This window comes from Oryctolagus cuniculus, chromosome 19 (genome assembly GCF_051225735.1).
Source record: "Oryctolagus cuniculus isolate XC-2025 breed Fujian yellow rabbit chromosome 19, ASM5122573v1, whole genome shotgun sequence".
Classification (NCBI taxonomy): domain Eukaryota; kingdom Metazoa; phylum Chordata; class Mammalia; order Lagomorpha; family Leporidae; genus Oryctolagus; species Oryctolagus cuniculus.
This window is the reverse complement of record NC_142885.1, coordinates 32,315,456-32,327,206: the sequence shown is the minus strand read 5'-3', so window position 1 is coordinate 32,327,206 and position 11,751 is coordinate 32,315,456. Positions and strand designations below refer to the sequence as shown.

At 44.6% G+C, this 11,751-nt stretch overlaps 2 long non-coding RNA genes across 4 annotated transcripts in view; one reads left to right on the top strand and one right to left on the bottom strand.

The window, feature by feature from the left end:
• Positions 1-1,003: 1,003 nt before the first annotated feature.
• LOC149120467 (uncharacterized) lies at positions 1,004-8,573 on the top strand. 3 transcript variants are annotated; one of them, XR_016225612.1, is made up of 3 exons: positions 1,004-1,104; positions 1,726-1,803; positions 4,542-5,134. It is a non-coding gene; the product is annotated as an uncharacterized LOC149120467 (long non-coding RNA). The 3 variants fall into 3 exon arrangements; XR_016225613.1 differs by lacking the exon at positions 1,004-1,104 and adding an exon at positions 1,343-1,520; XR_016225614.1 differs by lacking the exons at positions 1,004-1,104; positions 4,542-5,134 and adding exons at positions 5,958-5,989; positions 8,381-8,573 and having other exon boundaries at positions 1,575-1,803.
• LOC149120466 (uncharacterized) overlaps positions 5,285-11,751 on the bottom strand; it is a 71,004-nt gene continuing 64,537 nt past the window's right edge. The window contains exon 3 of the long non-coding RNA XR_016225615.1: positions 5,285-7,019. This is a non-coding gene — a long non-coding RNA (uncharacterized LOC149120466). The remainder of the gene's footprint in view (positions 7,020-11,751) is intronic.

Genomic DNA, 11,751 nt, shown 5'->3' with positions numbered 1-11,751 from the left:
GACACTTTTTCATTTAACCTCTCTGCGTTGAAACCGATAGTCACATTTAAAGAAACTATTTCCAGGTGTTGTGCAATCTGTGATACCGAAATCAGAGCAGAGAGTGTCTTCTTGACGCGGCGGCTCACCGGCCGGAGCCCTAGGGCCAGTTGGAGGGGCTGCCCGCCAGCAGCGAGTCCCGGGTGAGCATCTGGGCGGGCATCTTGCCCACCAGGCGCAGCAAGTGGAGCTGCGCAATGAGGGGCGCCTGGAGCGCGCGCAGGGCCGGGCGCGCTGAGGCTGGGACTGGTACTGGGCACGCAATACTCCATGAGAGACACCTGCGCCTGCTCCTGCAGCCTTTTCGCGCGCGCAGAGGCCGAGAGCGCCATGACTTTGAGGCACCGGACTCCACCGAGTCCCCCTGCAGGCGGCCCATCTCGTCCACCTGCTCCTGGTCCAGGAAGGCCACGCGCGTTCGGCCGGCAGTGGCGCCCTGTGCAGGCAGGGGCAGCGCTAAGAGCAGCCGCGCCACCAGCGTTCTCACCTGGTCCATGCCCAGCGCCGCGCCGCCGCCGCCCGCACCTGCCGCACCTGCAGCTGCGCCATCAGCTCCCACACTGGTTGCCTGAGAACGAGTCTCCGCCTCCTGCACCTGCCGCGCCCGCAGCTGCACCGGGAACAAGCCTCTGTCCGCCGCCGCTCCAGCACCCAGCCTGGAGGGCTGCTGGAGGAGGCGGCCAGCGCTGCCAGGCAGCGATTGCGGGATGCGGCCGCGCTGCAGCGCTGTGGGGCGGCAGGAGGGAGAGAGAGAGAGAAGGGCAGGGAGAAGACAGCCAGAGCTAGGCTCTCTCAGAGTCCCCCCCACCCCAGCTCCGGGAGATCCCGGGTAGGGAGGGGGCCTGGGGTCTTCCCCAGGTGGGACTGGGAGCTGGGACCTCGCCCGCAGCAAGCAGGTGAGGTGGGAGGAGGGAAACCGAGGCAGGGAGGGCTGGCTGCCAGGCAGGGCAAATTAAGGAGCCTTAATGAGCCCGCCCACCTGGCCTGATGGAATCCATGAGCTCCAGCCTTAGGCCGGCCTCACGCAGGGCACATTACCAGCCCTGGAGAGGACTCGGGCTGGAGGTGGGACTGAGTCCTGCGGGGGTGGGAGTCAGCTGTCCAGTAGGAGTGGCCAAATGGGGCCCAAAAGTGCTGCCCTGGTTATAAGCCCCGCCTGCACCACTCCTCCCCCCATCCTACCCCCAGGGCCTTTGCACCTGCTCACCCCCCCTTCTTCAAGCCCCCACCCCCCACTCTTCCTCCTCCAGCCCAGGCTGGGGCGTGGGGTTCAAATCCCACCCACAACTCCCTCTTTAACACCAACTCCCAAATTAACAAATCTGCTTTAGAGCAGCATTGGCCATGGAGGAAGGGCTACCCTGGTGGCAACTGAAGCCATGGGCTATTTACTGAGGGCCAACTGTATGCAGGGACCCTGGGGCACAACAGTGCACAAGACAAAGAGAGTCCCTGGAGAAGTCATTGGGTTCCAAAGCAAAGTAAGGGGTTGTGAGCCGTGATGGTGGGAAGCCGTGCGTGGGGTGGGGGGTGCAGCACGTGGCTGTAGGTGCGCCCACCTGAGGGCCGGGCCAGCGGGATTTCAGATCAGCCACGTGAGAAGAGGGGCACAGGTGAACCCCCCCAAGCTGAAGGGAGTGGCTTTTCCAAGGGGCTCTGAGCCGACTTTATCACCTTCCCTCACAGACCCAGTGAGGGGGGAGGACTTCGAAAGCGTGAGAGACTGGAGTCAGACCCTGGGAGGAACCGGCAGACAGAAAGCAGGTATGGGGTGCGCATTTGTCCTGAGGCTGGAAGCACCTCTACCCCTACCCCGAGACCACCGCCCCCCCTCCCCGTGTGGAGCCTGGAGAAACTGCAGGGCATTGGAGTTTAGGGCCGCGCTGCTTGGACTGTGTCTGCCCTGGGCCAGGCTGGGGCTTCTGGGGAGGAAACAAGAGTGGGGTCCCCATGGGCTCAGGCTGCCCAGCTCCTGCCTTAAGCAAACAGAGGCAGGGGTGGGAGCAACGGAAACCAAATAAATGTGTGTTTGTGCGTGTGTGTGCATGTATGTGTGTGTGTCTGTGTATTTCTTCAGGACGCAGTGGCCAGGCCTGGGCAGGGGGACCGGGCCCTGGCCACAGCTGTAATTGGATTCCTGAGCCAGTACAGGGTGCAATGGCCCTGGTCTTGTGGTTAGCAAGTGCCAACTCCAGGTCCCACCGGCCGACTGCAGGGAGGATGGGGGCCGCTCACCCTCCTTCCGCAGGCAGCAGGGCTGGGGTGCCATTCACCCACCTACCGCACGCCCCCACCAGGCTGCAGCGGGGCTGGGGGCCACTCACCCTCCTTCTGCACAACTCCCCTGGAAGCACTTCTTGAGCCGGCAGGACTGGCACTGGTCACGCTGATGTTGGTCCATCTGACAGTCCCAATTGGACCTGCAGGTGTAGCAGTGTTAGGAGCCAATTGTCTAATGAATATACAGGGTGTGTGTTTTTAAAGCCTGATAATTTTAGACATAACTTTCTCCACGTTTTATATTTCTATATTTTAGTTTTCATGTATCCATTTGAAAGGCAGAGAGTAATTCTGTGTGTGTGGCAGGAACCCAATTCCTTGAGCCCTCCTGTGCTGCCTCCCAGCCTCTGCATTAGCAGGAAGTTGAAGACAGAAATGGAAACAACACTCAGAAGCCCTCATTCCATTGTAGCAAGGTTGTCTCAAGGGGATTCTTAACCACTTGGCCAAATGCTCCCTCCTGCTTACTACTTTTTAAACACCACTCTCTTACATTACATAGGCCCAGGATCACAAAAATTACCAATTCCAATGTTGGCAAAGCCAATGAAAATGGAGCTCTCACAAAGAAAATGAAAGCCAAGCAAATTATTTAATTAGAAGTATTAGCTTGAATAAAATAATACTTTGAGTTTCATGTTTCATCAGGTTAGATAAGTGATGGATTTTCAATAGCAGTATACACTGAACATGAAAAAGATGTACAAATATTTTCAACCATCAGTATTACACATTTGCAAAAGCAGTGGATGCTTGAATAGTTCTACAAAAATGTGTTCCAAAATCATGTGATTAGTCTTTAAATAAAGGAAATGAATGTTTATCTCAATGAACCATTTCCAAAAGGGCAGAAATACAAAATAAAGCCCCTAACATGAACTGGATATGACAATAATTATCTTTGAAAATTCATTTTGTTTTAAGAACTGTTTCTGAAAACTATATTTTTTAAAAAGTAAACAATATTTTAATGGGGAATTACTAACCATGATATAATAAAATATTTTCTGGAATTCTTGATCACAGTTTGAAACCAGATTTAATTTAAAAAGTTACTAAAGGTGGGAAATAAGTCATACAAGAAAAACTATTTTTAATTTTTAAATGTATCTATATCTTTAAGCATATCAAATGTCAAAATGAGATTATTGAGAAAACACATGGTAATAGAGAATTATTAGATTTATTTCAAAAATTCTTATTGAATTTTTAATAGGCTCTCAAAACTTGATGTAGCAATCTATTTTTTCTGGGACCACGTTTGTTCCTTTGTCCAGGCCTGTTAGCATTATTTGGCAAAAGTTGAACGTTGAGGTACACGTGAGAGAATTATTACTCAATTTTCCTGGCCAGTTTTAGGTAAGAAATCAGGAAACAACCACAACCACCACAACAAACACCACTTTCTCAAGAGCATTTGCAGATCAGTTCTGCAGACTTCAAACGTTTTCAGGTTTGGAATGTTTAGACTACCGCTCTCATGCTAAATTCTCTGTGGCTTTCTTTTTATTTCTGAATTGCTTTTTACAAACAGAATGCAGCATTAGGAACTGACAGCAAAATACCCTGTTCCCCAGATGGTTCAAATAATAACTATGCCAATTGTTTGTATTTATATTGCAAACATCATATTTTCACCTAAGTATCACTTACCTCAAATGTTAACTGAATTGTTTTATAGAATTGTTTTTTAAGATTTATTTTCTTTGAGAGGCAGAGTTATTCTACAAAAAGAAATAGATATCTTCAATACAAGCATAATTTTTATTCCTTCAAGTGATAGAGAAGTATGTTTTGTACCTTCAATTTGAACAGGATCTCCCCAAAATTAAATTAGATAGATTGTTTACCAGTGTGATAAAATGTATTTCACAAAGAGAAAATATGATACAAAAATATAATTTACTTTATTTCTTGAATACTCATATATGTCTTGCTAGACTAAGAATAGAATCAATATATTTTTGTCAATCTAATCATTCTGAAACAAAATCAAATAATGAGTAATTTGGAAATGTTTATGAATTATTTTTCTGTTTATTTCTATGGGGGAAGGAGGAATGATGGTAATGTTTCCAAATTCTTATGGTTAAATGTGGAACAGTTAAAAAATAACATGATATAGTTGTAAGTAGGTCTTAGGCAAAAAATGCATGTGCAACCATGCATGACATGAAATGTATTAAGTTAATACAATCCTTGACTTTTTTTTTTTTTAACAGGCAGAGTGGACAGTGAGAGAGAGAGACAGAGAGAAAGGTCTTTCTTTTTCCGTTGGTTCACCCCCACAGTAGCCGGGATCCAGGTGCTTCTCCTGGTCTCCTGGGTGGGTGCAGGCCCAAGCACTTGGACCATCCTCCACTGCCTTCCTGGGCCATAGCAGAGAGCTGAACAGGAAGAGGAGCAACCAGGACAGAACTGGCACCCTGACTGGGACTAGAACCCTGTGTGCTGGCACTGCAGGTGGAGGATTAGCCTATTGAGCCACAGCGCCAGCCTATAGTCATTGACTTCTGATACCTGTGGTGTCCATTCCAATGAAGATTCTGATTGGCTAGCTCATGGTAACATCAAGGACTCTGGTTGGTGTGACTTTAAAACAACTATTGGATTGATTCACATATGTTAAACATAAATTTTAAAATATATGACTACTTTACTTATTAGTTGTGGCAGTTAGTGTTACCTTTTCCCTTTTATCTTGCTTTGTAAAACACACAAAAACATTAATTTGCCATATTCTTCAAATTAAGAAAATTGTTTACTGTATGATGATGTTTAGATTCTCTTTGATCATCCAAGGATTGATTTTTTTCTTGCCATAATAAATCTACAAATGAAAACCTGTGACTAATTAATGATCTTGATCTAAATTAGCACAGAGCAGATCAGTCTGGGGCACTCTTAGATATGAATATTAAAATCTATAGAAATTAAAGAAATTACAATGGGGAGACCAAAATTATTTATAAAGGATCATTTATTAAACATTTTTCACAAAATACAAAGATGGTTGTTCTGCAAGAATACATCACATATTAAAAAATAATGTGTTTTTACTGAATTTAATTTGAAGACGTTCAGAATTGTTTTGTCTATCCCCTTGGGGAGCCCATTTGGCTTTGCTCCTTGTCTGACACCATTTCTAAGAAGGAAGAAACATTTTCTTGTTAATTAAGTCATATTCATAACAGCTTTAATTTTATAGAAATAAAATCAGGGGTGGGCGCCGCGGCTCACTAGGCTAATCCTCCACCTAGCGGCACCGGCACACCGGGTTCTAGTCCCAGTCGGGGCGCCGGATTCTGTCCCAGTTACCCCTCTTCCAGGCCAGCCCTCTGCTGTGGCCAGGGAGTGCAGTGGAGGATGGCCCAGGTGCTTGGGCCCTGCACCCCATGGGAGACCAGGAAAAGCACCTGGCTCCTGGCTCCTGCCATCAGATCAGCGCGGTGCGCCGGCCGCGGTGGCCATTGGAGGGTGAACCAACGGCAAAGGAAGACCTTTCTCTCTGTCTCTCTCTCTCACTGTCCACGCTGCCTGTCAAAAAAAAAAAAGAAATAAAATCAGACAGTGTCTGCCACAACAAAGCTCTCTCCACAAAGTAACTGATATGCCTATGATCCTATTTTTTTTTCAAGCTACAAGATAGGACGAATCAAGGAGGAGCTAGGTAAGTTGTATAATAACGTATTAGCAGCAGTGATAGTAAATGCAACATAATGTTTGTTTTGTCTGTGGTACAAGAATATGTCATATCAGACTACTGTATGTTTCTCTACTTGTACACAAGTAAGTGCATACGGATTGTCTCAGAATGACACATGCATAAAAAGGCAGGAAGCTGGCCTGGCTGGCATTATCAGTGCCTATTTTCATCAGCTAATATGAATGAATTGCTAAAATTAGTGAAGACAGGAAAATGACTTAAGGATAATATATACAGAGTTAAACTGCATCCTTTTTTAAAAATCTATTTGAGTGATCTCAGGCACTTTTGCTGTTCAGGATAAAAGGTTTTATGTTTTATTCTTGATGGCGATTTCTCAGTGCAAGCAAAAGCAAAAACCTGCCCACTGTCATAAACATGAACTCGTACATCTGAGAGGGTAAAGTAAGTTCATCTTCAACGTTTTCACTCTGGAAGCATCTCGTGTAGAAATGTGTCATAATTTGTTCTTAGTACCCATTTAATTTTTCAGTTCAAGCAAAGGCAAACATACCTGCTCACTGTCATACACACAACCAAACATCTCTGGACTATTCAAAGCAAATTCACCTTCTGATTTTCATCATGGAAGCATCTTTGATAAGTGGCACTTCCTCCCTCTATAAATCATGCAAAACAGACCCATGATGCCTGAATTTAATAATATTAAAAATCATGGCCATGGCCATCTCTCTGTGTAAACTGTTGGGTAAGGCTTGCCATCATGGTGCTTCTTTCCTGAGAATGAAGCTGGTCCTGTCTGTGTGGATCATAAGTGTGCATGCTCTGAGCTGTGGTCACTGTTGTGGCTGTCTTCATTGTCCAGAGAGTCCCCTGTTTGCTGGAGTGTGGCCGCACCGATCCCTGACAGCTCTGAAGGGAGCAGGGTTCCTTTCTTCACGTTCACCAGTTCCTTTTCTCAGGCAGCAGTGCCCGGTTGGCCCAATTTTACCCTCTTCCACTTCATCCTGCTGTTCTGGAACCACACTTTCACCTTGGACAAAGAAAGGAAACACACGAAGCAAAACAGAACATTAAATTCAAGTGCTTTCTCCTTTTGGTCTGCCTAGGAGAACCAGATTCTCAAAGGTTTACATGAAGACACCATGGAAGAGGGTAAATATAAAAATAATCCCACCCTGAGTTTAATCAGGTTGCATGTTTGTGATAATAATTTATAAACATTCAGAAGATGCACACAAATGATTACCTTTCATATTTAACAACAAAGGGAATTCATTGTAGTATTACCTCACAGTTTTTGCTTTATGGATTTAAAAATTAAAAATCACAATAATAAAGAGAAGTAGACAAGAAAGGGCTTATCATTCAAGATGTCTCCAAGGTATTTGGTTCTGCTCTTGCATGATAAACCTGTGATGGGACCTATGTGGATACGTAGTCAGGAGCTGCATCAATAGGTTGAATGTTATGTGAATGTTCATCTTAACACACTAATGTGAAAAAAAAAACTGTTTTCCAAGGTTGTATCAGTTTAGTTTTCTTATTCTTTCCAGGGCATAAAAGTTCAAGTTCACCCAAATCTTTGCTGCCATTTGGATTTACCAGGTTCAACTTTTTTTTTACAACACAATGACAATAAATGTTGTCTTACTGTGCTTTTATTTTGCCTTTCCTGTTTTCTAATGGAGTCAAGTATCTTTGAAGAGTTTAGGATCCACAGTTGGTGTCCATGTCCCATGTTGGAGCACCAGGAGTCCTGGCTGCTCTGTGTCCAATTCACTCCCTGCTGCTGCACCTGGGAAGTGCTGCCATTTGGGGAGTGAGCCGATGTATGGAAGGCCTCTCTCTCTCATTTCTCATAGATAAATTAACTTTGTTTTTTAAAAAAATAATGGCCCACTGTAGTGCTTCTATGAAATACCTCCCTGTATCTGGTATGAATTCTTTTTAAAATTAATCTTACTCTTTATGGACTTTAAAATGTCTGAGTCCTAATTTCATACCTTCAGTTGTATGGAAGCTACTATCTTCTCTGTTTGTGCCCTCCCCTTTTCTTGGAGTATTTGTTGATGATCAGAAGCTCTTAATGTATTTATATTTACACACTGTTTCTTTAATGGTTAGAGCTATTGAAGCATACTCTCTGCTGAGGCCACAAATGTATTCTACATCTTCCAAGAGTTTAAGGTTTGCATTTCAAATTGAACCTGTCAAACCAGGAAGTATTGATTTTAGTATACAGAGGAAAGCAAATGCTTCAATTTATTCTGTATGAATAACAAGTTGTTCTTGGGGCCGGTGCTGTGGTGCAGCGGGTTAACACCCTGGCCTTAAGCACCAGCATCCCATATGGTGCCAGTTCGAGACCTGGCTGCTCCACTTTTGATCCAGCTCTCTGCTGTGGCCTGCAAAAGCAGAAGATGGCCCAAGTCCTTGGGCCCCTGTACCCATGGAGAAGATTGGGAAGAAGCTCCTGGCTCCTGGCTTCGAATCAATGCAGCTCCAGCCATTGCAGTCAACTGGGAAGTGAACCAGTGGATGGAAGACCTCTTTCACTCTCTCTCTGCCTCCCCTCTCTCTGTGTAACTTGCAAATAAATAAATAAATAAATATTTAAAAAGAACAAATTGTTCTAGGTAGCTTTTTACAAAAGTCACCATTTTCTCAGTGATCACTGTTTCAATTCCATCATCAATAAAGCTTCCATGTAGAAAGTGGCTTCAAAAAGCTCACAGAAAATGGAATTAAATGATAACTTCTTGTGTTCCAAGAGGTTTCTGAGGGTTTTTTTTTCAAGATTTATTTTATTTATTTGAAAGTTATGCTAATGGAGACAGAAAGAGAAACAGAGAAAGAAAAATCTTCCATCTGTTGGTTCACTCCCCCAGTCAGATGAGCCCACAACCATGTCTGGGTCTCCCATGTGGGTGGCAGGGAGTAAGTACTCAGGGCATTGTCTGCTGCTCTCCCAGGTGCATTAGAAGGGAGTTGAATCTGAAGCAGAGCAGCCAGAACTCAGACTGGTGCTCCACATGGCATGCTGGTGTTACAAACAGAGGCTCAATGGGCTTTCCGGCAAGATGGCGGAATAGGAAGGGAGCACACTGATAGTCTGGGGAGAGATAGTTTAATAAAAGTGGAGATACTGCAGGTTCAAGGAAGAGTAGGGGAGGAAACAGCAGAAGAAACTCTTCCGGAACGCGTGACTCACAGCGGACCTGCGTGGAGAGCGTGGGAGCCCACAGTTCGGGACATCAGCGGCAGACTCAACACACCAGCGCTGGAACGCGAGGTGAGCCGAACCTCAATAGCCCGAGACACCGGCAGGCAAGCGGAGAGAGGAGACTAGAGGGAACGACCCCCGGGGGGGGGAAGTTCACAAGGCTAACTGGAAGAGAGAGAGAGAGAGAAAAAAGGGTGACTAGTACGGACACGGGTTTCTCTCTCTCCGCTCACCTCTCAAGGGCGAGCAAGACAAAGAGCAGGCGCCATCTTGGACATACGTCATAAGCAGAGCGACCTCAGGTCTTCACCGGCCCTGAGCCTAGCAGAAAAACCTGACTCTGGGCGGGGCGAATTAACAGGAGATTAGGAGCTAGTAAATTTGTGGTGCTACTGAACTGAGACTGTGAAAAAAGAGACGGTGGGGGAGAGAACTCACGGAATTCACGTGAGCACTCTCCAGAGACGCTACAATTCCGTAACTTTGGCAACCCAGTGGGAGGCTGAAGGAGAATTTGAGCCCACTCTGAGGGCAAGACAGATTCCCTGTGTGGTCCTTGGGAAAGAGCTTCTGATCTCTGGCTCCTGTGGGTATATCATTTGCCTGCTAACTACCTCCAACTTCGTTCAGCTGTGCGGAATTACTTCCCTTTTGAATCAAAAAAAAAAAAAGAGAGAGAGAGAGAGATTTACCACGCCTAACCTGGGAGTGTCACCTTTGGCACACCAAACAGAGCTCTCAGGCCACACCCATCTCAAGCCCTAAGGCTCCATCAAAAACAGATAGTCCACTTAATCTAGAGTCATAGTATAACAAGAAAAAGCACCACAGTGAAGAAACCAAATATCTCCAATATGCCAAATAACAAACGCAAAAACCGAGGTAATAAAAACAAGGAAGTCACCATGACGCCCTCAAATGAAAAAGACACCCCAATTCAAGATTATGAAGATGATGACATAGAAGAAATGCAAGAAGCAGATCTCAAAAAATTGATAAGAACATTAAGAAGTTCTCAAAAACAAATTCTGGAACTACACAAATCCTTAATGGACAAGATAGAAAATCTCTCTCGTGAAAATGAAATATTAAGGAGGAATCAAAATGAAACGAAACAACTAGTACAACAGGAAACTGTGATAGTGACTGAAGTGAAGAATTCAATAGATCAAATGAAAAACACAATAGAGAGCCTTACAAACAGAATGGGTGAAGCAGAAGAGAGAATATCGGACTTAGAAGACAGAGAACAGGAAAGGATACAGTCAGACCAAAGAAAAGAAGAGGAAATTAGAAATCTGAAACATATTGTCGGGAATCTTCAGGATACTATTAAAAAACCCAACATTCGGGTTCTAGGAGTTCCTGAAGGCATGGAGAGGGAGAAAGGATTAGAAGGCCTTTTTAGTGAGATATTAGCAGAAAATTTCCCAGGTTTGGAGAAGGACAGAGAAATCCTAGTACAGGAAGCCCACAGAACCCCTAATAAACACGACCAAAAGAGATCCTCACCCCGACACGTTGTAATTAAACTCTCCACAGTGAAACACAAAGAAAAGATCCTAAAATGTGCAAGAGAGAAACGTCAGATTACTCTCAGAGGATCTCCAATCAGACTCACAGCTGACTTCTCATCAGAAACTCTAAAAGCTAGGAGGGAATGGCGAGATATAGCCCAGGTACTAAGAGAGAACAACTGCCAGCCCAGAATATTATATCCTGCAAAGCTATCATTTGTGAATGAAGGTGAAATAAAGACTTTTCATTGCAAACAGAAATTGAAAGAATTTGTTGCCACTCGTCCAGCCCTGCAAAAGATGCTTAAAGATGTGTTACACACAGAAACACAGAAACACGGTCATCAATATGAAAGAAGGTAAAGGAAGGAAACCAAGGAAGGAAACCTCACAGCAAAAGATCACAGGGAATTCAAAGCATATATTAGAACTTATCTTTGGCAAATGGCAGGGCAAAGTTACCACTTATCATTAGTCACTTTGAACGTGAATGGCCTGAACTGTCCAGTTAAAAGACACAGATTGGCTGATTGGGTTAAGGAACAAAACCCATCTATTTGCTGCTTACAAGAAACACATCTTTCCAACAAAGATCCATACAGACTGAAAGTGAAAGGCTGGAAAAAGATATACCATGCCAACAGAAATGAAAAAAGAGCAGGCGTAGCCATCTTAATATCGGACAACATAAACTTTACCACAAAAACTGTTAAGAGAGACAAAGAGGGACACTATATCATGATTAAAGGATCAATTCAACAGGAAGATATAACAATTATCAATGTATATGCACCTAACTACAGGGCACCAGTTTATCTAAAAGATTTATTAACGGACTTAAAGGGAGACTTAGACCCCAATACAGTAGTACTGGGGGACTTCAATACTCCACTCTCAGAAATAGACAGATCATCCGGTCAGAAGATCAACAAGGATACAGTAGATTTAAACGACACTATAGCCCAAATGGATCTAACAGATATATACAGAACTTTCAATCCTACAGCTAAAGATTTTACATT